The 22,365-nt window shown below is 39.1% G+C and overlaps 1 protein-coding gene and 1 non-coding gene across 4 annotated transcripts in view; one reads left to right on the forward strand and one right to left on the reverse strand.

Annotated features, from left to right (window-relative positions):
• Positions 1–22,365, reverse strand: part of LOC137938966 (uncharacterized) — a 66,442-nt gene that overhangs the window by 16,732 nt on the left and 27,345 nt on the right. The window contains exon 4 of one of the 3 annotated variants that reach the window (XM_068784100.1): positions 15,573–16,016. The exons of 1 other annotated variant lie outside the window; for it this stretch is intronic. The gene's annotated coding sequence lies outside the window, so the exon portion shown is untranslated. Of the gene's footprint in view, positions 1–15,572; positions 16,017–19,584; positions 20,055–22,365 lie in introns of those variants that run through there. One more of the 3 variants, XM_068784101.1, reaches the window with a different exon arrangement.
• LOC137939622 (small nucleolar RNA R71) lies at positions 21,336–21,442 on the forward strand. Its single transcript, XR_011110000.1, has one exon. It is a non-coding gene; the product is annotated as a small nucleolar RNA R71 (small nucleolar RNA).

The following is a 22,365-nucleotide window of genomic DNA, read 5'->3' on the forward strand; positions in this document are numbered from 1 at the left end:
AAGTGGAAAACAGATGCAAATGATTTCAGGCCAACTATTTTAGTACCAATTGAACCTGAACTGGGTCCAAGCCTTGGAGTTACTTGTGTCCCAGGAATTGTTGGACTTATTTACACATAATTAGTCAGAGCCTTAACCAGTACTATTGTGGCTGCGTGTGGATTCACAAGGATATGCAGAGTGATCCAAGGGCAGTAGTTTATGCCAAGAAAATAAATGGTATACTGACAGAACTTGGGCGGACAGCAAGTCAATAGATTTCAGTCCTCCATTTTGTTCTCTTTTTGCATTGGTGGGTTCATTCTAACATGGGTTTCCGAATATTATGGTGGAACGTCTTGTTGGCCAGTCATGGTCTTGCCAGAATGGAGTAGGTGATAGTTCAGACTGTTCTTTGGATGCTTAACCGTATGGTGTTTTGCAACAGCGAGTTTGGTTATCACCCAAAAGAAAAAAAAATGTTTCTCAGGTGGAACATTCTGCCAACTGGGGGAACCCAAGGAGGGTTTCGGATACCACAATCTCTTCATCCAGCATGTTACATTGGAGCACTTACAACGCTTGTGTCGTCTAGTGGGTTGACAAAGCTGATACTTGGGAAGATGTGGAGACGTTTTGGCACGCATCCCTACCTTCGAGTTTGAGGACAAGCTCTTTCTCCGGGAGGGGGGTATGGGGGGGGGGGGTATAATTTTATGAACTCAATAGCAGATTGAGTCATGCAGAGGCGTCATGGCTGAGTCATATAGTTATTAAGTTAATTGCTTTTCTTTCAATGTGTTTTTCCTTCATTTTATTTCAATTGTTGAGTTAGTATGTCATAGTGGCATTATTGTAATTATTCCTTTTGAACTCAGGATTGCGTCAACCCTACTTAAGGGGGAAAGTGAAATAGGAAAGAAAGTCTTGAACTCAGGTTAAACAAATGATTTTTGAGTTCTCCTAAACGAGCTCAGGGGTGTGGGTTCTCCTCAACGAACCTACGGGTGTGTGTTCTCCTCAATGAACCTAGGGTTTCAAGTTCCCCTTAGAGCTTGATTTTCTTCTCCTTCACCTTCTCCCTTGTGAATTGCCGTGTGAGATCTAGGACCATAACAAATTATTGATGCTAATAACAATCACCAACTGATAAGTCCTTCAATAATAATGTCTTAATTAGAGGGACACAATCGTAATAACTAAAATAGGTTTGGGCACAAATAACACATCAAATAATAAAAATCCCTAAACAGGACCCATAAAATAATCCGTAGATCGTCTATCACTAACTAAGGAAGTTGCGCCAACCAAGATAATAATCCAACAAGAGAAAAAGGACCAAGTCGATCTGAGTCAGATATAAGACCAATATAGCCGAGTCGTGAAAGAAATAGGTATAAAACTTGGCACCCGAACCCGTATAACCGAGGCAGTAAGCAAGTGACTTGGGCTGAGTCAGGCTGACCCAAACCAAGTTGATTCGATCCAAGTTGGCTCAAGTTAACCCAAGTGGGACAGAAGTCATAAACGATGCTCGGGTCGCTGGTTCGTTGTGTTAACTCCGCCCAGTCCGAGTCTTGGTCAAAACAAGCGCTCTCCAGTTTCCTAACTAGGCGAAACTTTTAATTCGACTAGATGTCGTCGTCTTCCCCACTTCCAAACAGAGAGAAACAACAAGTACGCCCAAAATTGGTAACCAAGCTGGCAGAGAGACTGGAATATCAATCCGAGGAGTTAAATACTTCCAAAAATAAGAATAACATAGGCAGCATCAGATTAGTTTCCAGAAATTGCTCACCGACAACACTCGTTGTCTTCCAAACAAATTCGTGATCTTTCTGAATAGAGGAAAATTGTAATGCGCCAGCAAGTAGCAAGGTTGGAGACGGCTGGATAAATCCGACTCGAGCAAAAAACTTCCAGACATAAGAAAGATGGAACAATGCTCCCCTATTAATGTCAGATGGAAATGGCAGTAGTAGTGAAAAACGCCGAGATTGAGTCTGAGCAACGTCAGTAGTAGTAGCAATCAGGTCTCAAGCAGATAAGAAGAAAAATGCCGGCCACAAATTATTTTGTTCAAGTTCCACTCCCTCTGTAGAAATCCGTTGGCGGGGTTCTCTTCCCCGACATGGTTGGCTGACTCTTTTAACAACTCTATGCCTTTTTCAACTTTGAACCCACGACGGTGTTTTGAAAATTTCTTTGGAACGCTGCGTTGGTTGTCGGTGTTGCAGATTACTGGATTCCTCTTTCATCTTTTCTTTTTCTCTCTCTTGTCGAGAGAGTCAGGGAGAGAGGAATTGTTGAAATGAGCTGTAAATTATGTAATTTGTTACCGTAATTATAGGAAACGATTTGTTTCCTTGATTTGTTCCTAATTTTAAGATCTAAATTGGATCTTAATTAGGTTGTAAATGTATTATAAAAAGCCTCCATGAGGAGAAGAATAAAGATCATCGAAAAATTCTTTGTATGTGTTATTGCTTTGGTTACTCAGTTTGACATGGTATCAGAGTAGGAGAAGTCTTCTGTCGTCGCCGTGGATGAAGAAGCTGTCCTATAGCCGAATACTAGAGCAACAACTATGTCGTTGGAGGAGAAAAAAAAAATAGAGCTCTGCTCTGCCGTCATCGTGAACGAAGAAGACGATGTACGTTTTATATCTTCTCCTTCAATCATCGCATAACACCACCGAATTCCGCCACCCGAACTCCGCTGGAACCCATCAAACCGCTGCTGAATCACCGCTTGGCTTTCTGGCGCATCACTAGCTCAGCGAAGAGGAAGAGCTTCCTTTGCCGTAGTCGTGAAGAGAATTGCCGTCACAGAAGATCGACAGAAGCTACCGACGCCGAGCCACTGCTTGACCTCCCAGCAAATCGTGCCGTTGTCGAAACCAGAAGGATCACTGCGGTCGTCGAAGGAAACCGACGACCTCTATTTCCAACTACCGACAGTCCCGTTGAAACCTCGTCGCCGATGATCGCCGATGACCGCCGACGACCGCACCACCGGCCCAGTTGTTGTTGCCGACCACCGCGCCGAAGGAAGCTGACGTTGTCGCTGCCGAAGAAGAAGACGATGACTTCGATTAAATTTTTCCTAACTTAGGAAAATTTAATCGACCACCGGCCCGCGCCTGTTACAGACCCAAAAACCGATCTGAACCAGAACCGGATCGGACCTAGAACCGAACCAGATCGGACCGGACCAAATCGAACAGGACCCAAACTAGACCACAATCGTACCGGACCAAAACCGAACTGGATCAGAACCGGACCAGACAAAACCAAATCGGACCACAATAGAACCAGACCAGACCAAACTGAGTTTCTAGACCGGACCAAAAAAAATCTGAATCAACCCAGACACTGACAATAGGGAGCTATCGTCAAATGTTTGTAAAAGCTAACAACCGAGTATGCACTCACTGTGGGGAAAAAGGTTATTCGCAACAACGTTGTTACGAGATTATTGGTTATCCAGAGTGGTGAGACTTCTCAAAAAAAACCTCGAAAAAAAATTGTTGGGGGAAAAGCTGCTGCCTACGGTGAATGTTGCCCATCCAGGTATTATCGGTAAAGCATCAGTATTCTCTGCATATTCTAAGAATAGAACTTGGATTATTGATACAGGTGCATTTGATCACATGACGAGGGATTTCAGTCAGTTAACATTTGTCCGACCTTCTCCTCATTCAGTTATTTCTACTGCCAATGGTAGTACCTCTCCTTTTACTGGGGAAGGGTCAGTTATTTTGTCGAATAATCTTACATCAGATACTGTCCTTGTTGTTCCATTTCTTGAATACAATATGTTGTTTGTTAGCCAAATTACTTCAACTTTTGCTTGTATTGTAACTTTCTGGCCCTCCTTCTGTGTCTTTTAGAACATTCTAACCTGGAAGATTCTTGGTTATGGTGTTAGACGGGGCAAACTCTACTATTTGGAGTTAACAGAGAATGGGGGAACAAAAATCAGTCAGCCAAATCAAGCTAGTAGTGAAGAAAGTGCTCAAGCAACTATATGGTTATGGCATCGAAGACTCGGCCATCTTTCTTTTGGTTATCTTAAGAAATTGAGACCACAACTTTTTTCGGGTATGAATAATTTGGATTTTCATTGTGACACTTGTGAACTGGATAAGAGCCACCATATCTCTTATTTACTGAGTTTGAATAAGAGTTTTGAACCTTTTGAGGTTATTCATTATGATGTTTGGGGTCCTGCAAAGGTTTCCTCTATTTATCGAGCTCGGTATTTTGTGACATTTATTGATGAATGCACTAGAATGATTTGGGTATCCCTAGTGATAAAAAAAAGTGATGTGTGTTTAGCTTTTCAAAAATTTCACCAAATGGTACACACTTTGTACCAGAAGCAGATTCGTGTTTTGCAATCTGACAATGGTACTGAGTTTGTCGATACTTATCCTGGTAAATTTTTGAACAATCATGGAATTTGTCATCAGACCTCATGCACCTATACTCCCCAACAAAATGGATTGGCAAAGATGAAGAATAAACAACTTTTGGAAGTAGTGCGTGCCTCTCTCTTTGGCATGAACATGCCTCGATTTTATTGGGGTGAAGTTGTCAAATCTACTGTCTACCGTATCAATCGAACACCTTCTCGAGTTATAGACTTTCAAACTCCTAAAAAAAAACTGCACTCCCTAATTTCCATTCCCCATCTTCCAAATCTTGAACCCTGGGTTTTCAGGCGTACTGTATATGTTCATATAACAAAAGTCTTGCAAAATAAACTTGATCCATGTGTCAAACGATGTGTTTTTATTGGCTATTCTAATTTTCAAAAAGGATATCGGTGTTATGATCCACAGACCCGAAAGCTCTATGTAACTCGAGATGCCTTGTTCCATGAATTACAACCTTATTACTCAGGGGGAGAGCTCAAGTGAAAAGAATGTTCAACAAGAGAATAATAGAGGGACTGAGTTTACTGAGTTAGACACGGTGAATGAATTTCTTAACCAACCAGGTCATCATGATGTGCAACAAGACTGCTCCCAACCATGAAGCCGAGAGTGAATCATTAATTTCTCCTAAAGAATCCTCAAAGTTGCCTTCGTCTGCACCATCAACTGAAGAATCAACCCAGAATGTTCCTCCTCAGGTAAATAAGAATCTTATGTTTGATGAATCTATTGAAACATGTGTTCCTATAGAAAATATGACTCCTAGATATCCACAAAGATTGAATAGGGGAGTTCCAAAGAAACAGTATTAACCTGATCTTGAAGCCAAGACAAAATACTCAATCAACAACTATGTGTCCTCCCATAGGTTGACTAAATCGTATGCATTTACTGTTGATCAATTATCCAGGGTTTCTATTCCTAGTAATGTGCAGGATGCATTGGCTGATCCAAAATGGAAAAATGCGATGAACAAAGAGATGGAGGCTCTACAAAAGAATGTCATGTGGGAACTTGTTTTACAACCTAAAGGAGTGAAGACAATTGGATATCGATGGGTGTTCATAGTGAAACTCAAACCTAATGGAAGTATTTAAAGATATAAAGCTTGGCTAGTTGCAAAAGGATATACGCAAAGATATGGGATAGACTATCAGGATACTTTTGCACTAGTAGCTCAGATCAATACAATTCACATTCTTATATCTATAGTAGCAAATCGAGACTGGCCTCTGCAACAATTTGATGTTAAAAATGCCTTTCTCAATGGAGACTTAGAAAAAGAAGTCTACATGGAGCTACCACCCAAAGTCAAAAGTGGTTCTTTATGTCAAGGTAAAGTCTGTAAATTGAAGAAGTCATTGTATGGGCTGAAACAATCACCTAGAGCATGGTTTGGAAGATTCTTGGCTACAATGGAGGAGTTTGGCTATCAGCAAAGTAACTCACATCATATTTTGTTTATAAAATGCAAAGAAGGAAAAGTAACGGCTTTAATTGTGTATGTTGATAATATGGTCTTGACAGGAGATGACCCATGTGAAATGCAAGCTTTATAGCTTTATAGGGGTATTTAGCTACTAAATTTGAAATGAAGGATCTCAGACAACTTAAATATTTTTTTGGGAATTGAGGTGGCAAGATCGAAACATTGAGTCTTCCTTTCACAACGAAAATATGTGTTGGATCTTCTAACCGAAACCGGAATGCTTAATTGTAAACCAGTCGAGATGGCCATAGAAATGAATCATAAGCTCGAAATTCTCCTAGATCAAATCCCAACAGACAAAGGGCGTTATCACCGATTAGTTGGAAGATTAATCTACTTATCACACACAAGACCAGATGTAGCATATGCAGTGAGCGTTATGAGTCAGTTCATGCATGCACCAAGTGAAGAACATATGGAAGCAGTCTATCGGATCTTGAGATACTTAAAGAGTGCTCAAGGAAAATGTTTGTTATGCGGAAAAAAAGGTGTCTCTAAAATTGAAGGATATACAGATTCTGATTGGGCAGGAGATCAGACAACTAGAAGATCCATGTCTGGTTACTTTACTTTTGTGGAAGGTAATCTTGTCACGTGGAAAAGCAAAAAACAAAAGGTAGTATCAAGATCAAGTGCTGAAGCTGAATTTCGAGGCATGGCTCATAGTGTATGTGAATTGTTATGAATAAGAAATATACTGAGGGACTTAGGGATTGAATATGCTGAATCTATAAATCTCCATTGTGATAATAAGGCAGCCATCGAAATTACAAAAAATCTTGTTCAACATGATTGTACTAAACATATTGAAGTTGATCGCCATTTCATCAAGGAAAACCTCGATGCAAAGATTATACCATTTCCTTTTATTCCATGCGAGAGTCAGTTGGCTGATATGATCATGAAAGGAGTATTAGGGAAAGTATTTCATGGTATAATTGACAAGTTGGGCATGATCGGTATTTATGCACCAACTTGAGGGGGAGTATTGAAATGAGCTGTAAATTATGTAATTTGTTACTATAATTATAGGAAACGATTTGTTCCCTTGATTTATTCCTGATTTTAAGATCTAAATTGGATTTTAATTAGGTTGTAAATGTATTATAAAAAGCCTTCATGAGGAGAAGAATAAAGATCATCAAAAAATTTTGTGTATGTGTTATTGTTTTGGTTACTTAGTTTGACAGGTTTAGGGGGAGAAAAAACATGGAGGAAAATGGGACAGGTTTGGATAAGGATTCTCACACTGTTGGAGCTTCCATTGTAGGTACCTCTAGTGAAGCCGAAGGCCATTAGGATCGCAAGGGAGAGCTCCTCCTTTCCGCTTGAGACCCAGAGACCTTGCACATTCCCGATCACATTCCCGCAAGGTGCGTCAGTGAGGAGGTCGTTGGTGGCGTAGAGGTTAGCGAAAGGGGTGATAGAGGGACCGATGGGGGAATTGGCTTAGGCCACTAGGACCGTTGTGGGTTCCTTCCCTCCGATGATATCGTTGAGCTAGAAACCAGAGAGTTAGATTTTTTTCTCTATTATTACTTTGCGTGAGAGAGATGGGCAGAGATGTCAATGCTCGTTAGTAGGTAATGTAATCTCTTTTGTTTTGAGACTCTCTCCCAAACTTGTGCACATTCAATTCAAGGTTGTGTCTGGGTGAGAGCACCAGAGAAAAAAAATGAGAGAAAATATCAAAACTACTGAAAATGTTGGAGTTGGGTAACCTTGAACAACCGCTATTCTCTTTGTCTCTCTCTCTCTCTCTCCATTGCGGGAGTAAAAAAAAAAACAGATTGAGAACTCTCAATAAAAAAGTAAAAATAAAAAATAAAAAAATCAGGATACAACCCAATATCAATATAGGAATTCTAAAAATCATAGTTATGATTCTAAAAATAAATACTCAGAAAAAGGAGACGACATATTGGGAGAAACTAAGAGGATGAAATGAGGTTGTGGACTTGTGTCCTAACCCTTGCCCTGAAGCTCAATTTATAGATTAATAATCCTATAATATTACAATTATGTCCCTAAAACTTGAACTAATTACATCAGTGCCATCTTTATGAGATGCCTCTTTATTTTCCATCATGTCATCACTTGTGGGCATGTAGGCCTTTCTCCTTGGTTTGTAGGCTTTGAGCTCATCATCTACCTCTCTTGGATATGTGGGCTTGAACCCATCTTCCAACACACTTAGACATGTGGGCCTTCATTACAACATTTGTTTTTGGAAAGGCAACTCATAAACCAACCATCAGCCAACAAATCGATCAAATATTTCAGTTTTGGAAATCGTATCTTTGTTATTTCAAGAAGTTTAGCTTCGTTGGCACTACAGTTATCCAACACACTGACGGATGGAACTCAACCGAGATTGAGATGTTATTTGTCGTCTTATCGATTATACGCATTGATTTAGAACATGGATACAGGTTATTTTTGTTGGAAGATGGGCTCAAGCCGACATGTTCAAGGCTAGTAAGCCCACGCATATAATGTTAAGCACCTAGCCAATACTACCCAAAAGATCGGCCTGTTAGGAACGGAAGACATAGGTACTTAACCCAGGACCATAACATCACACCCCACCTTCCAGAGCCGACGACCACGACGGCCCACTCTAGCGACGGCCTACTCTAGCAACGACCCACTCTAGCGACACTGGCCAGACCCGGGTTAAGTTCCTACGACCTACCAATAATTTTAATCTGGCCTCTAGGTCGCCCCCTCCGCTTAGGTCATCCCTTCTACTAGGTCGGCCCCTCCTAGATTCGAACTCGAGACGTGGGAGCCCGCTCTGATACCAAATGTTAAGCACCTAGCCAATACTACCCAAAAGACCAGCCTGTTAGGAATAGAAGATATAGGTACTTAACCCAGAACCATAACATATAAGTGGTGGCATATGGGTAAATTATGATGTTTTTCATAAAGATGGCATAAAGGTGTAAATACTTGTTCTTTTTATGTCTCTTTTTTTATAAACTTGTAACCCTAAGGGCATTGTAAAATTATAAATAAAGGCATTGGCTAAGGGCTAAAGCAATGAAGCTCTTTCCCCTTTTCTCAAGAAATTCGTCCAGCCTCCCTCTTCACTTGGTTGGTGCACCCTCTTCTCCCTTAATCCAAACACTCTCCATCTTGGTTCATCTCTTCTCCTTCTCCTTTCCTTCCTCTGTTCTTCTTCTTCGTTGATCTAAAGTCCTCCACATGGGATCCTAAATTATACAATCTTATAGTAATTGATTCGCTAGTTGACTTGTCGATTGCTGCTTAATTTCCGCTTATCGTATTTGGTATGATATATGTTGTTGATTGATAACATCGTTAATCTAGCTATTCTTCGATGGCAACCAGATCGAATTTCCATGAAGAGGAGTTTTTCATCTATCCTCACTCTACTACTACGTAATCTTGTTGTAATCTCTGATGTTGTGTTGCTATCTATTCCGAGTTTCCGTTGGCTTGTTTACTGAGTAGTTTTTTTATCTTGCTTTGTTTGGAAGCTAGCATCACAAGGAAGACAAAGACATTGTTTCCACTCATTTAATCTACAAAGCTACCACACTGGTGAATGTTTATTTAAGCTGCCGAGTTAACCCTACAAATGGGCGATCAAGCTAATTCAGTTCCACTCGGGTTAACCCAACGACTCGGGTCAACTCGGTCTTGGCATAGCTCAACTCGAACCGAGTCAACTCGATCTTGGCATAGCTCAACTCGAATCGAATCAACTCGGTCTAGCTCTACCTGAGTTAACCCACTTGCTCTCTACCTCTGATATATTGGTCTTGGTCCTAAGTACTCTACCATTTCCTCCCGTGACTCAGCTTTATTGGTCTGATATCTGACTTGCTCTGTTGAGTTCGACTAGTTTATTATTTAGATTATTGGTTGCTTATTATTCGGTTCTAGCGTATTATTTGGTGTATATGTTCCTTATTCAATGATGGTCTTGCATAAGATTATTTCATGTGTCCTTATTAAGAACTTTCATTATTTGGTACATGTTATTTGAGCATTTGCCCTTATCCACTACCGATATTTTGTCTCTTTGACTAAAACATTATTATTGAAGGACTCCTAGGTTGTTGAATGTTGTTGGCATGGGCGCATATGATAGAGATTTTAATAAAGCACATGGTGGCCCATACATCTTATTTTTCTTTAATTCCCATTACCCACTTATTATTTGACAACCTTTCTCCTACCATCCTTTATTTGACTCTCACTTTCCCCTTTGGCCAAACCTTTTTGGAGTATTGCTTTGGTTGGTCCTTTATTTATATGGGTGTTTTAAGTCTTTTGAGACTTTTAATTGGTACTCTTGGGTCTTTTATCTTCGTATGGTGAATGACAGATATTACCCACTTTAGTGATTATTATCACCATATTTGGTCGAACTTATATTTTATCACCCATTTTTATCCTTTGAGAGTTTGTGCCCGGTTCGTACTCATACTTGAGACAGCATGAATGCAAAAAGAATGTTGATATCTCAATATTTAAACCCATTTCATTGGACATATGTGTATGATGACAATACACACTTTGGAAAACTGGCTACAACTATGTTAGTAAATTTAAATATCATGTTAAAAAGTGCAAGATCTTACCGATACAAGCATTGGTGAATGCTATGTTTCATATGTTGAATAACTTTTTTGTGAAGAGGAGGAATCATGGGAGAGAAATGTATGGAGATTACACTACCAAAGTGGAGAGAATTCTGGTTGCACATGTTGATTTGGCTCAAAGGTTCCAAATCATCCAATTTGATTATCATGAAAATTAGGTGATTGAACCAAATTGGTAATGGGGTTCGAGTTGTTTCATTGGATGTTTCACTCTCTTTTCATATTTTTCATATAGCAAATTATATACCGTTGGAAAGATATTTGAGTCTAGTTTCCAACTCAAAAATAATCGTTGAAATCAGATTTTTCTAGAAAGAGAAATTGACATCTGAAGCTGCAAATTCTATGAATGATATTGTAAGGAGTTATAGATGATGAGGATACCATGTCCACATGTCATTGCTATCTCAAGGATGTTTCAACTTGATTTTCATACATTTTGTGATATTTGAAATACCACTGATTCCTATAAACAAACATATGCACCTTGATTCCAATCTATTAAGAGTAAGACATTATGGGGTCGATGTAGGCATTCCCATTTCAAGGAGGAGAGTCAGTCCCCCATGTTCAATTAAGATACATACTACAATAGATAGAGTTGAGCGTGTTGATTAAGAACATGAGTGCCATTATGGGTAGTGTGAAATTGATTGTTGTGTATTTATTTAGTGCCAGAAATTTTCTATTTACTAATAAATCTTTATTTCCTTAGGTGGTATGACTTTGTTAGTGTGCATCCTTGTTCGAGTCCTACTGACCTTCGTGTATTATACGAGTTGAGGTTCCACAAGTATGAGAATATATGGATAGGAAAGGTATGTAATTTAGTTTTAATTTTTGGAAGATAGGCCCAAGCCCACACGACCAAGGAAGCCCCACATATCTAAGAGTATTATAAGATGACCTATACTACCAAGGAAAACCCACAAGATGGGCCCAAGCACATAAGAAGTAGGATCTACCATGATTACCACAAGCTGACATCCTTATCACATAAGTTGGAAGATCAAGAAGGACTCACAAAGGCCTATTTATCTTATGGTCATCCTAGAAGGGTTCTAGTTTGAGTTATGTTTGTCTTTTATCTATATTCAGCTATTTAATTATGCTAGGACTTATACTTAAGTGTTAGAGTTTGGGTTTAATTGGGACAAAGGTAGTTTTATTGTAATTGGACTCCACTACCTTCCTCTATTATAAATAGAGGTTCATGTACTCTAAGTATCACAAGTTAATGAAGTCAATGAAGTATTTTTTTTCCATAAATTCAACATGGTATCAGTGCAGGTTCTGTGAGTTGACTTGGTCAACCCACAGAGATAATGAGATCATTTTCTCTAAAACCTAAACCCTAAGTCTAGGTTCGTAGTTTTTTTTTCAGTCCCTACACCCGTAGTTTGATATGCGTTTTTCACCTATATACTAAGATTTTCATATTGAAAAATATATATTGACGGAAAGATATTTGAGTCTACTTTCCAAAGACAAACAAGTTTTTTCAATCGAAGTTATCAACAAAGAGAAATCGATATTTGAATGAGTGAAGGTCAGATTGCGAAAGAGGTTCGAGTAGCAGCAGAAAGCTTCAATTACCGAGGTATTTTATGTTATCAAGAATGAGATTTTATATGGATATATATATATATATATATAGATAGATAGATAGATAGATAGTTGAAAAATTTGTAAGCCTATTCTCTTACATATTCAACCAATTTTCAGTCGGATTTATCTACAAAGAGAAATTGATATTTGAAGCAGCGAAGGTGAGATTGAAAAAAAGGTTCGGGCATCAGTAGAAAACTTCAACTTCTAAAGTATTTTATGCTATCAAGAACGAGACTTTATATGGAGAATTATATATCAAAAGAAAGATATGTAAATATATTTTCTTACTCATTCAACCAATTCTCAATCTGAGATTTTTTATGAGGAGATATTGATCTTGGAAGAGTCAATGGTCATGTTGGAAAAAAAGAAGAAACAATACTTAGTTCGGCTAGATGATTGAGACCGAAATCTATCAGATTATTTATCTTATGATAATTATATTTTATGAAAAGAGGTTATACTTGGATGAAAGGTATTTAATTCTAGTTTCAGAATGAGAAAAATTTCATGTCAATCGTATTAGAAGAATCAAAGGTCATGCTGGTATTCTGTTGTATTGAAAAATTCGAATTTATGCCCTTTGTTTTGCGTCACTGTTTGAGTTGCTACATCAGGAAATATCTCACTTCTCCCTGGTTTAAGAAATTATTACTACATCTATGTTATTTGGGTTTATTGCTTCATCTATAATATTTGGTTCAAGTTGGGATCACTGCCATTACCTCCAAATTGAGGGGAGAAGTAGTAGAAGTACAAGAAAGAGGTATTTAATTATATATGTTTTGGGATAAGTTTATGTGACCAAAATATTCAAGAAAGGGGGAACACAAAAGATAAAGCTTATGCATCTAAGAAAAAAATATTTATATCGGATTATGATTATTTCTTGGGTCCTTCTACAAGGTTCATTATTTTGGTTCGTGTTATATGTGTTGGAAGATGGTCATGTTACATTATAGTTGTTGTTATTATGTCTCTTTGGATGAGACATTCTTATTGAAAATGAGGTGGCCTCGGTACCTTTTCTCATACCAAAATTTATTTGACTCTAAAAAATATCACGGTTGGGACACCATGAGAGTCGGTGCCCGGATTGGGACACCATGATAAATTTAACTCTAAAAAATATCATGGTTGGGATACCATGATAGTCCGTGTCCGGATTGGGACACCATTATAAATAAACCCACAACCCCCCCCCCCCCCCCCCCCCCCCCCACCACCACCTGTAATGGCTTTTATTACTCCTACCACTTGAGAGTCATTATCCTGTGGTGTGTGGATGTTTTGATTTACATTGAATTTCTTTTATGCATGATTTTTTATTACACAGACAAATTAATTTTAGTTTAATATTCTCAATTCATCCCCTTCTTGAGATTCTATTATGCACATAATATAATTATTATTTAAATATTTTTTATTTAATTTACTTTATTTTATTTCAGTTTTAGGCCATAAGGGCATTTTTGGAATATTTCAATTATACAGGTATTTTTGTAATATTTTATCTTAAACCTTGTAAGGGTGAACCCTATTTGAGGGGTAAGAGTAATGAGAAAGGGAAGCATTGATTTTAGGTTAAACAGGGTTTTGAGTTCTCCTCAACGAGCTCAGGGGCGTGCGTTCTCCTTAACCAACCTAGGGTTTTCAAGCTTCCCTTTGGCTTGATTTTCGTCTTCTTCTTCTTCATCCTTACGAATCCATGTGTCAGATTTGGGACCATAACAACTAGTACCAGAGTATGAACATAATGAGTGATTCTTCATTCCAAGAATTATGTATTGCCATGCACGACGAATTGGAATGCCTACTTGCATGGTATAGAGCATATGACTGAAAGACGGTGTGCAGCTTCCATTGAACATTCTGCAAGGGAGAGACTCGCTGCCACAAAAAAGGTCTTCTTCGAGCAAAAAAAATTCACATAACAAGATGCAATAGATGCTATCTCGGACGGGCAGGAGACACAAAAAATCAGAGAGCCTTCTGTCTCTCCAGCGGCAGCGACGACATCCGAAATTGGGGACTCATATATTTCAAAATCGGAAGGGTATTCAGCATACCCTTCGTTGAAAAATCCGGAATGGGGTTCGGCATCAGACCCTTCTTCTATTCGTCTCCCTGAACAGAAGACGCATGAAATCCAAGAGCTCTCTGTTTCGAAAAAGGTTCCCGAACTTCCGAAATTAGACGGCGGGGACCCCAATTTTGGGAAATCGAAAAGGTATTCCATAACCCCTTTCTCATGGGAAGCCACATCTTCCACAGGCGACGAAAAAAATGGCACTGGACGATTTGGGTGCAACCTCAAATCCAAAATCGGGAACCATGAGAATCTCCGAGAAGGTGCCTGGAAACCCAAGAGTTGAAACTTATGGGGTAAAAATCCCGTCGGAACAGTCCAACAAGTGCCAACCTTATTCAAAACTTCATCCCTGAATTGTCGTTGTTCACCATCGGGCACAGGCAGACGACAAAGCGGATCAAACATTGGGAAAGTGGAAACGGCGACCACCGTGGGGCCTCCGTATTGGCAAATGATTTCGGCGGGTCCGAGCTACCTCCGTCTCACCGAATCCATTCGGCCGTCCAGCAGAGGGTGGACCTAATCCCTCCAAGCGTGGAAATCCAAAGCCGACACCTAGCGTCGTGAAATTCGAAGTCGGGGAGATTGAAAATTCCTGAGCCGAGAAGCTCTACGACAAATTCTGGCCAAATACCTCTGCTATTCGCCGTCGGAGAACGCTTCCTCAGGTTGTTCTTCTCGACGACGACGGGGCTAGGAATAGGAAAGCACAACAAATCAGAATTGTTGATTTCGCCGTGGAGAGTGTGGCCTTCATAGAAGCAGATACTTCTAGAACATTGATTCTCGGTCGGCCATGGCCATAATAGGAGATGAATTTGATGTCGCAGACGAGTATGTCTATTTTCCTGTTCGTCAAGAGCAGTGGATTTCCAGTTGAAAGGTCCAATGTGCATGTTTCATTATCCATCAAAAGAGGTAAGGACTGCTCGTTTTATTAAAACAATGCCCAACATCTACTAGAAATTGGAATCGGCTTTTACCTTTCCTTTTCAATTGTTGTCCCTGAATCAATTGCTTGGTCAAAATTTTATTGGAATTTATGGATTGCGTTGGAGAGATTTGAATGAGGTTGATATTCGGATCAAAGAAGTTTTAACTATTCTGTTTGTGGACTGCATAGTCTGGCTTCCTTTTGCTTATTATTTGGACCAGGTTGCTTCATTAGGCAGTGGAATTAGAACACGTCCTCTATGTTTTTGCAATGTTTCGGGAAGAAAGGGAAAATGGACGAGGCATTGCAGCTGTTCGATGAATTGCCCATGAAAAATGTCGTGTTCTGGAATGCAATGAATTTGGGACACTGTATTCATGGGTGTCTTACAGATGGTCTCACTTTAGTTGCAAAAATGGTGGGACAAGGTTCCAGCACCAAACCAGGTGCCAAGACAACTTCAAAAGATAAAAGGTTGATGGCTGAAGTTACACTAATACTCCAAAAGTGGTTACTAGTTTCAGACAAAGTCAAACAAGATCAGCTTCTTAGATTATTGAGAAATATGAACCAAAGGCAAGGCGCTAAATTTATTTCGTTTGATCCTACAAATGGTGAATGGAGATTTTATGTTTGCCATTTTAGTAGATTTGAACTGAATGACATGCAGAATGAGGATGAGGACGAGGATGATATTGTCATGGATGATACTCTGGTTCAGAAGCCACAGGGAGCCACTGGAGTTGAAGAATTGGATGTTGATGAGGAACCTCAAGTGGGTCCTAGTGGAACTGTTTTATCTCACTTTCTCTCGGCTCATCTGGGGCTGGATCCTGTCAAGATGCAAGTAACAAGAATGTTAATGTTTCCAATAGAGGAAGAGGAATTGTTTCCTATAATCCATGTAGAGAAAGTTGCAAGCAATAAAGCAGTAAGAGATGAAAATGATGAAGAAAAAGAGGCACTTGTCAATTCTTGTTTTGTTTCTCCACTACAGCTCCACAAATCAATAGTCCATGAAACTACTGATGTTGTGGTGGATGGCTTCAAATTAAAGTTTCGAAAGCTCATATGTAGTTGTTTAACACTACTAGAAATTTGCACGGAGTATATTAGGATTATTGAGACACAACTTGAGGTCTCTGGGTCTTTTGTTTCTTCTTCTATGTATTTGATGCACCAAGTCATGGTGTGGGAGTTGATCAAGGTTCTGTTTTCAGAATGGGAAATAAGTAGTCAATCTAAAACATAGCATGTGGATGATGGAGGGGATATGTTTGATGATGTCAAGGATGGTCCAAGGGACTTGGATCCTGAGGCCTACCCTCTTGTTCACAGAGCTGAATTTAGTTATTGGTTGTAGGAGAGTGTTTGCCACCGTGTGCAAGAGGAGGTGAGCTCTTTAGGTGACTTGAATGATTTAGAGCACATATTTTTTCTCTTCACTGGGCGATAGCTGGATTCAGCAGTGCTTGTTGTTAATAATCAACAGTATCGAGGAAAGTTATAGAAATGTGTTGTATTGAAGGCTATTTGTGCTGGTTTTGCAGCAGCGGGGTTCTTCAACAAATCGTTTTTTGCTGCTGCAGTGGCAGTGCAGCAACCAGTGCTGCCACCAGTGCTGCCAGCCAGCCAAGCAAATAATGCTGATGTGGCAGTCCAGCATATATTGCTGCTAGACAGCCAAGCCAAGGTGCTTCTTGACGATGCAGTTGGCTATTTTCATGCAATCAAGGCACTAAACTAGAGTGCTGGAAAAGGGAAATATGATTCAGGACCTCTTACATTAGCAGGTGTTGAAGTTGATCAATCTGTTGAAGATGTTCCTTGAGGAAAAATATTTGCTTTGGTTGAATTGGATCAGTTCATTACCAAAAATGCTTCTTTGACTGGTGAGAAAAACGTTGATGCTCACCCAATTCGAGCCATGAAGTTCTCTATGTCTCCTGTTGTGCGTGTTGTTGTACAATGCAAAGTTACTTCATATCTTCCCTAGGGTGTTGAAGGTTTGAAACGGCTGGCCAAGCCAGATTCTATGGTTGTTTGTGCAATTGAACAGAGTGGTGAACATAGTGTAGCACGAGCTGGAGAACTCCATCTTGAGATCTACCTTAAGGATTTGCTAGATGACTTCAGGGGTGGCGCTGCAAACATTGTTTCTCCTCCAGTTGTTTCATTCCATGAGACTGTTCTCGAGAAGTCATGCAGTACTGTAATGAGCAAATCTCCTACCATGCACAATCCACTTTATAAGGAAGCTAGGCAATGGAGCTTTGCACTCTTCCTTTGGATCCAAATATTGGGAATATGCTTCTCATGGGATGTATTTTCTAGGCATTGATTCTGGATTGACAATTGTTGCTGCCATGTTGGAAAAGTGGGGGCAGTGCCACCTTGCAAAAAAAATAAATAAATTTGCTTCTCTTGTTAGATGCTCCAGTTTTGTACTCTAGAGGGCTGACACAGATACCGCAATTGATACTTGCGAACAGATGGAGACATCGGCACGGGCAAGCAGACCTACCTTCCAGCTTGAGGACAAACACTTTCTTCCAAGGGGGTGTAATGTTATGCACGTAATAACATTATTATTTTAATAGCTTTTCTTTAATTTACTTTATTTTATTTCAGTTTTAGGCCACAAGGGCATTTTTGGAATATTTCAATTATAGGGGTATTTTTGTAATATTTTATCTTAAACCTTGTAAGGGTGAACCCTATCTAAGGGTTAAGAGTAATGAGAGAGGGAAGCATTGATTTTAGGTTAAACAGGGTTTTGAGTTCTCCTCAACGAGCTCAGGGGTGTGCGTTCTCCTTAACAAACCTAGGGTTTTCAAGCTTCCCTTTGGCTTGATTTTCTTTTTCCTCTTCTTCATCCCTACGAATCCATGTGTCAGATCCGGGACCATAACAGATTCAGAAGGTTCTTTTCACACCACCGCACACCGCGAGATCATGGATAACTATATTGCTGGAGATCACAAGAAGGTGCATTTTGCTGATGGAGAACCTTTGGATATTGTCAGTTTGAGGATGTCAAATGGGTCAGTGTGGAAAATTTACAAGGTGAGATATGTACCAAAACTAATCCATAATTTGATCTCAATAGGGCAACTTGATGATGAAGGTCATAATATGACTTTTAATGGTGTTGTTTGGAAAGTCACTAAGGGAGCCGTGGTTGTTGCACGAGGAGTTAAAACAGAAACTCTTTACATCTCTTTCAATTGTAGAGACATGAGAGCTGTTGTTGATGTTGTTACTGATTTTGAGTTGTGGCATTATAGGCTCGACCACATGAGTAAGAAGGAAATGAAAGTGCTTCAGTCCAAAGGGAAGCTATCAGGGTTGAAAACTATAAATAACAGTTTGTGTGCAGGCTGTATTTTTGGCAAGCAAAAAAGGGTTAGCTTTTCTAAGGTTGGAAAAGAGCAGAAGATAGAAAAATTGAAGTTGGTTCACACTGATGTGTGGGGGCCGTCAGTTGTTACCTTCCTTGGTGGTTCAAATTACAATGTGAAATTTATTGGTGATGCAAGAAGAAAACTATGAGTTTATTTCTTGAAAAAGAAATATGATGCTTTTGAAACCTTCAAGAGATGGAGAGTAATGGTTGAGAATGAGAGAATTTTGAAAGTGCTTGCAGTCAAATAATGGGGGAGAATACATAGATGATGATTTCAAGCAGTTTTGTGTTGATAATGGAATCTGGTTATATCCCGAATAACCATCTAAGAAACAATAATAGGAATACCTGGCCAATCGATCCAACATTTGATCAATGCAAGGAAGTGGAAAATGATCCTTCCATGTTGCTTTGTTCAACTTGCGGTAATCCATATATACACACACCAACCCGTGACTGTTCTTGTAGGAATAAACTCATTGTTGTCATTTTTTACCACCGTCGTTCCACCTTTTTTTGTACAACCTGCACTGGACTTACCCATGAGCTGTCTGAAATAGCATAAATAATTCCAGCATTGTGGATCTTCAAAATTTCAGCTCTCACGGCGTCCTTCATTGCTGAATTTAATTTTCTTTAGTGTTGGATTGACAGTTTGTAAAGCTCCTCCATTAAAATCTTGTACATGCAAATGGATGGACTTATACCTTTTATGTCGGAAATAGTCCATCCCAAGGTTGTTCTATGCTCCCTTAACACACGCAGTAGTTTTTCCTCTTCTTTGGTTGTGAGTGATGCCGCAACAATTACTGGAAAGGTGTAACTATCACCAAAGAATTCATAGTGAAGATGCTCAGGTAATTGCTTCAACTCTAGAATTGTAGTTTGTTGCATCTTTTCTTTAAAAGCCATTGAATCTATCTTTGCTACCATCGGCTCTAGCATCTCTACTTCATTGATTAGTGATGTAACTTGCTGCAATGCTCCCAAGGCAAATACATAGTGGATAAATTCTTCACTAACATAAGGTAAATCAAATTCACAAACAACAAAGTTGTTAAAATTATAAGCTTGAGATGAAATGGTGATACATCGTTCTAGGTGATCAGCTGGTACATTTGCTTGAAATGCTTCTTCTACACATTGCTTAATGACATCTACTCGAAAGCAAGTGTTTGGATCTTCTAGAAATCTCATGGCTTGGTAGATGTTGAACATAACCTCTTCCTTGTTTACTCTCAATGTTAGTTCACCCTTTTGAACATCAATTAAAGCCATTCCCGTAGCCAAGAATGGCCGGCCAAGAATTAGTGGGACTTCTTGGTCTTCCCCCATATCTAACACCACAAAATTAGTTGGGAAAATAAATTTATCGTCTTCTATGATTCCACGTAGATACTTGATGGATCGGTCTGCTAGTTACAAAGAAATGGTTGTTTGTTTCATCTCTCCAAGTCCCAATTTCCTGCAACAGAAAGTGGCATAGGATTAATGCTAGCACCAAGATCACATAAAACTTTATCAAAAAAAGAATTTCCAATAGTGCAAGGCAAAGTGAAACTCCCCTGATCTTTTAATTTTTTAGGCACTTTCTTTTGAAGAATGGCACTGCATTCTTTAGAAAGCTTCACTATTTCGAACTCCTCCAACCTTCTTTTCTTGGAAATGACATTCTTCAGGAATTTGACATAGTTTGGAATTTGTTCCAAGGCATTTGCTAAAAGAATATTTATGTGAATTTTCTTAAAAATATCCAAAAACTTAGAAAATTGCTTATCTAATTTTTGTTTTCAAAAACATTGAGGATAAGGAAATGGAGAAGAGAGAATAGGAGGACTGTCAAAAAATGAAATTACTTGAGGCATGTCAGTCTCTCTTAGTGTATCATCCACAATCTCCTCTTCTTCTACTTTATTCTTGCTTTGGCCATTGTTTTCATTCGTTGGGGTGGACTTGGTTTCCTTTGATGGTGACCTCTCAATTTCTCTTCCACTCCTAAGTGTGATGGCCTTGCATTGTTCCTTTGGATTCACTTTTGTCTTGCTAGGAAAATTTCCTCTTTGTTGGGCATTGATGGTCATGGCCAGTTGCCCAATTTCCATAGTGGCTCACTTCAAAATTCTTCATAGTGGCTCACATATTGCTACAATAAATCTCAATGTCATCCAACCATGAATCAGTGTTTTTAAACCTTACTTTTGTCTCCTCAACAAAGGAAACCATGGCATCCTTAAGTGACATCTTTTTCTCGCTTGGTTGACTATCAAATCTTGGAGGAGGTTGCAACACATTCTTTGTGTTTTCATAAGCCAAATTCTCATGATTTTGAAGCCTTAGATGGTAATAATTTGGTATAGGATTACCACGATAGTTGTAGTTCCGTTTGTTGATGTATTGAACTTGTTCTCAACTGGCTTCATTGCTCGGAATTGTCATACTTGCTGCTACCACATATTCTACACTTCGTGGTATCCTTTGGGTTGTCAAAACTGAAATCTGATGGGATAGAGAAGCAACTTGAGAAGAAAGGGAAGCAAATAGCTCCAATTCATGAATCCTAGCAACTTTCTTAGCCATAGTTCTTTCGGTTGGCCATTGATAGTTGTTTGAAGACATTTCTTCCAAAAGAAAGGTAGCACCTTCAGTTGTCTTTGACATCAAAGTTCCACCAGAAGCAACCTCAACTATGGTCCGAGTTTGCCCATTTAACCCATTATAGAACATTTGAACTTGCAACCAATCCAGCAATCCATGTTGAGGGCAGCGTCAAATCAAATCTTTGTACCTTTCCCATGCTTCATAGAGTGATTCGAAATCATTTTGCTTGAATTGACCAATCCCAATCCTAAGTTGGGCTTTTTTTTTTTTTTTGTGGAAAGAATTTAGCAAGAAAATTTTCAGCCATGTCATGCCAACTAGTGATGCTTCCCGGTTGTAGAGATTGTAACCAATCTCTTGCCTTGTCCCTCAAAGAAAAAGGAAATAATCTCAGTCTAATGGTGACTTCAGTAACACCATTGATCTTTACAATGTCACAAATCTCCAAGAACATCACCAAATGAATATTGGGATCATCCAATGGCGATTAGCTGAATTGGGCTTGTTGCAACTGTTAGAATCCGTAATAGTAAATTCTAATCCAGAATTTACAACATGCTAGAATATTAGGATTGAAAACATACTTGGATCCATTCCGTGAATTTCGTTTTCTGATGCGGAATTTATTGTGATGAACGATAAGAACGGATATTGATGTTGTGGTCCTTCTCAACTAAATCGCCTTATTCCTCAATGGGACCTTCGTCTCTTTTCCGGATGGGGAGAAGGGAAACTGTATGTGATTTAGTATATGAGTCCATAACCATGTTGTCTCCTTATATAGGGTTCCCATAATTCCCTATGGTATCTATTCAATTGGCCCATATCCATGGCCCATTCCTTAATAGGCTTAACAAAATTAGATCACTTAATTTCAGCCCATTCCATTAAAAATAGAAAATATAATTGCATAATAAATATGTTACCCAGATTAGAATAGGAAATGTGAATTTCTTAACAATCTCCCACTTGGGTTACATATCATTCCTGAAACAATTATATCACAAATTCTTAAGGCGCGCATCTGTATACTATTAATAATGGAACCACCGCGACTTTCATCACATTACATTCGTGACTAAACCACGATGATCACCATACTAATACACTCAATGACATAGATTAAATATGGGTGAGTAGCATGGAAATTACATACAATATGATTTCAAATATGCCTA

The sequence above is a fragment of the Aristolochia californica genome, unplaced genomic scaffold (assembly GCF_029961685.1).
Source record: "Aristolochia californica isolate CCGP_79_NKW_82.1479 unplaced genomic scaffold, dmAriCali1.0.hap1 SCAF_8, whole genome shotgun sequence".
Classification (NCBI taxonomy): Eukaryota; Viridiplantae; Streptophyta; class Magnoliopsida; order Piperales; family Aristolochiaceae; genus Aristolochia; species Aristolochia californica.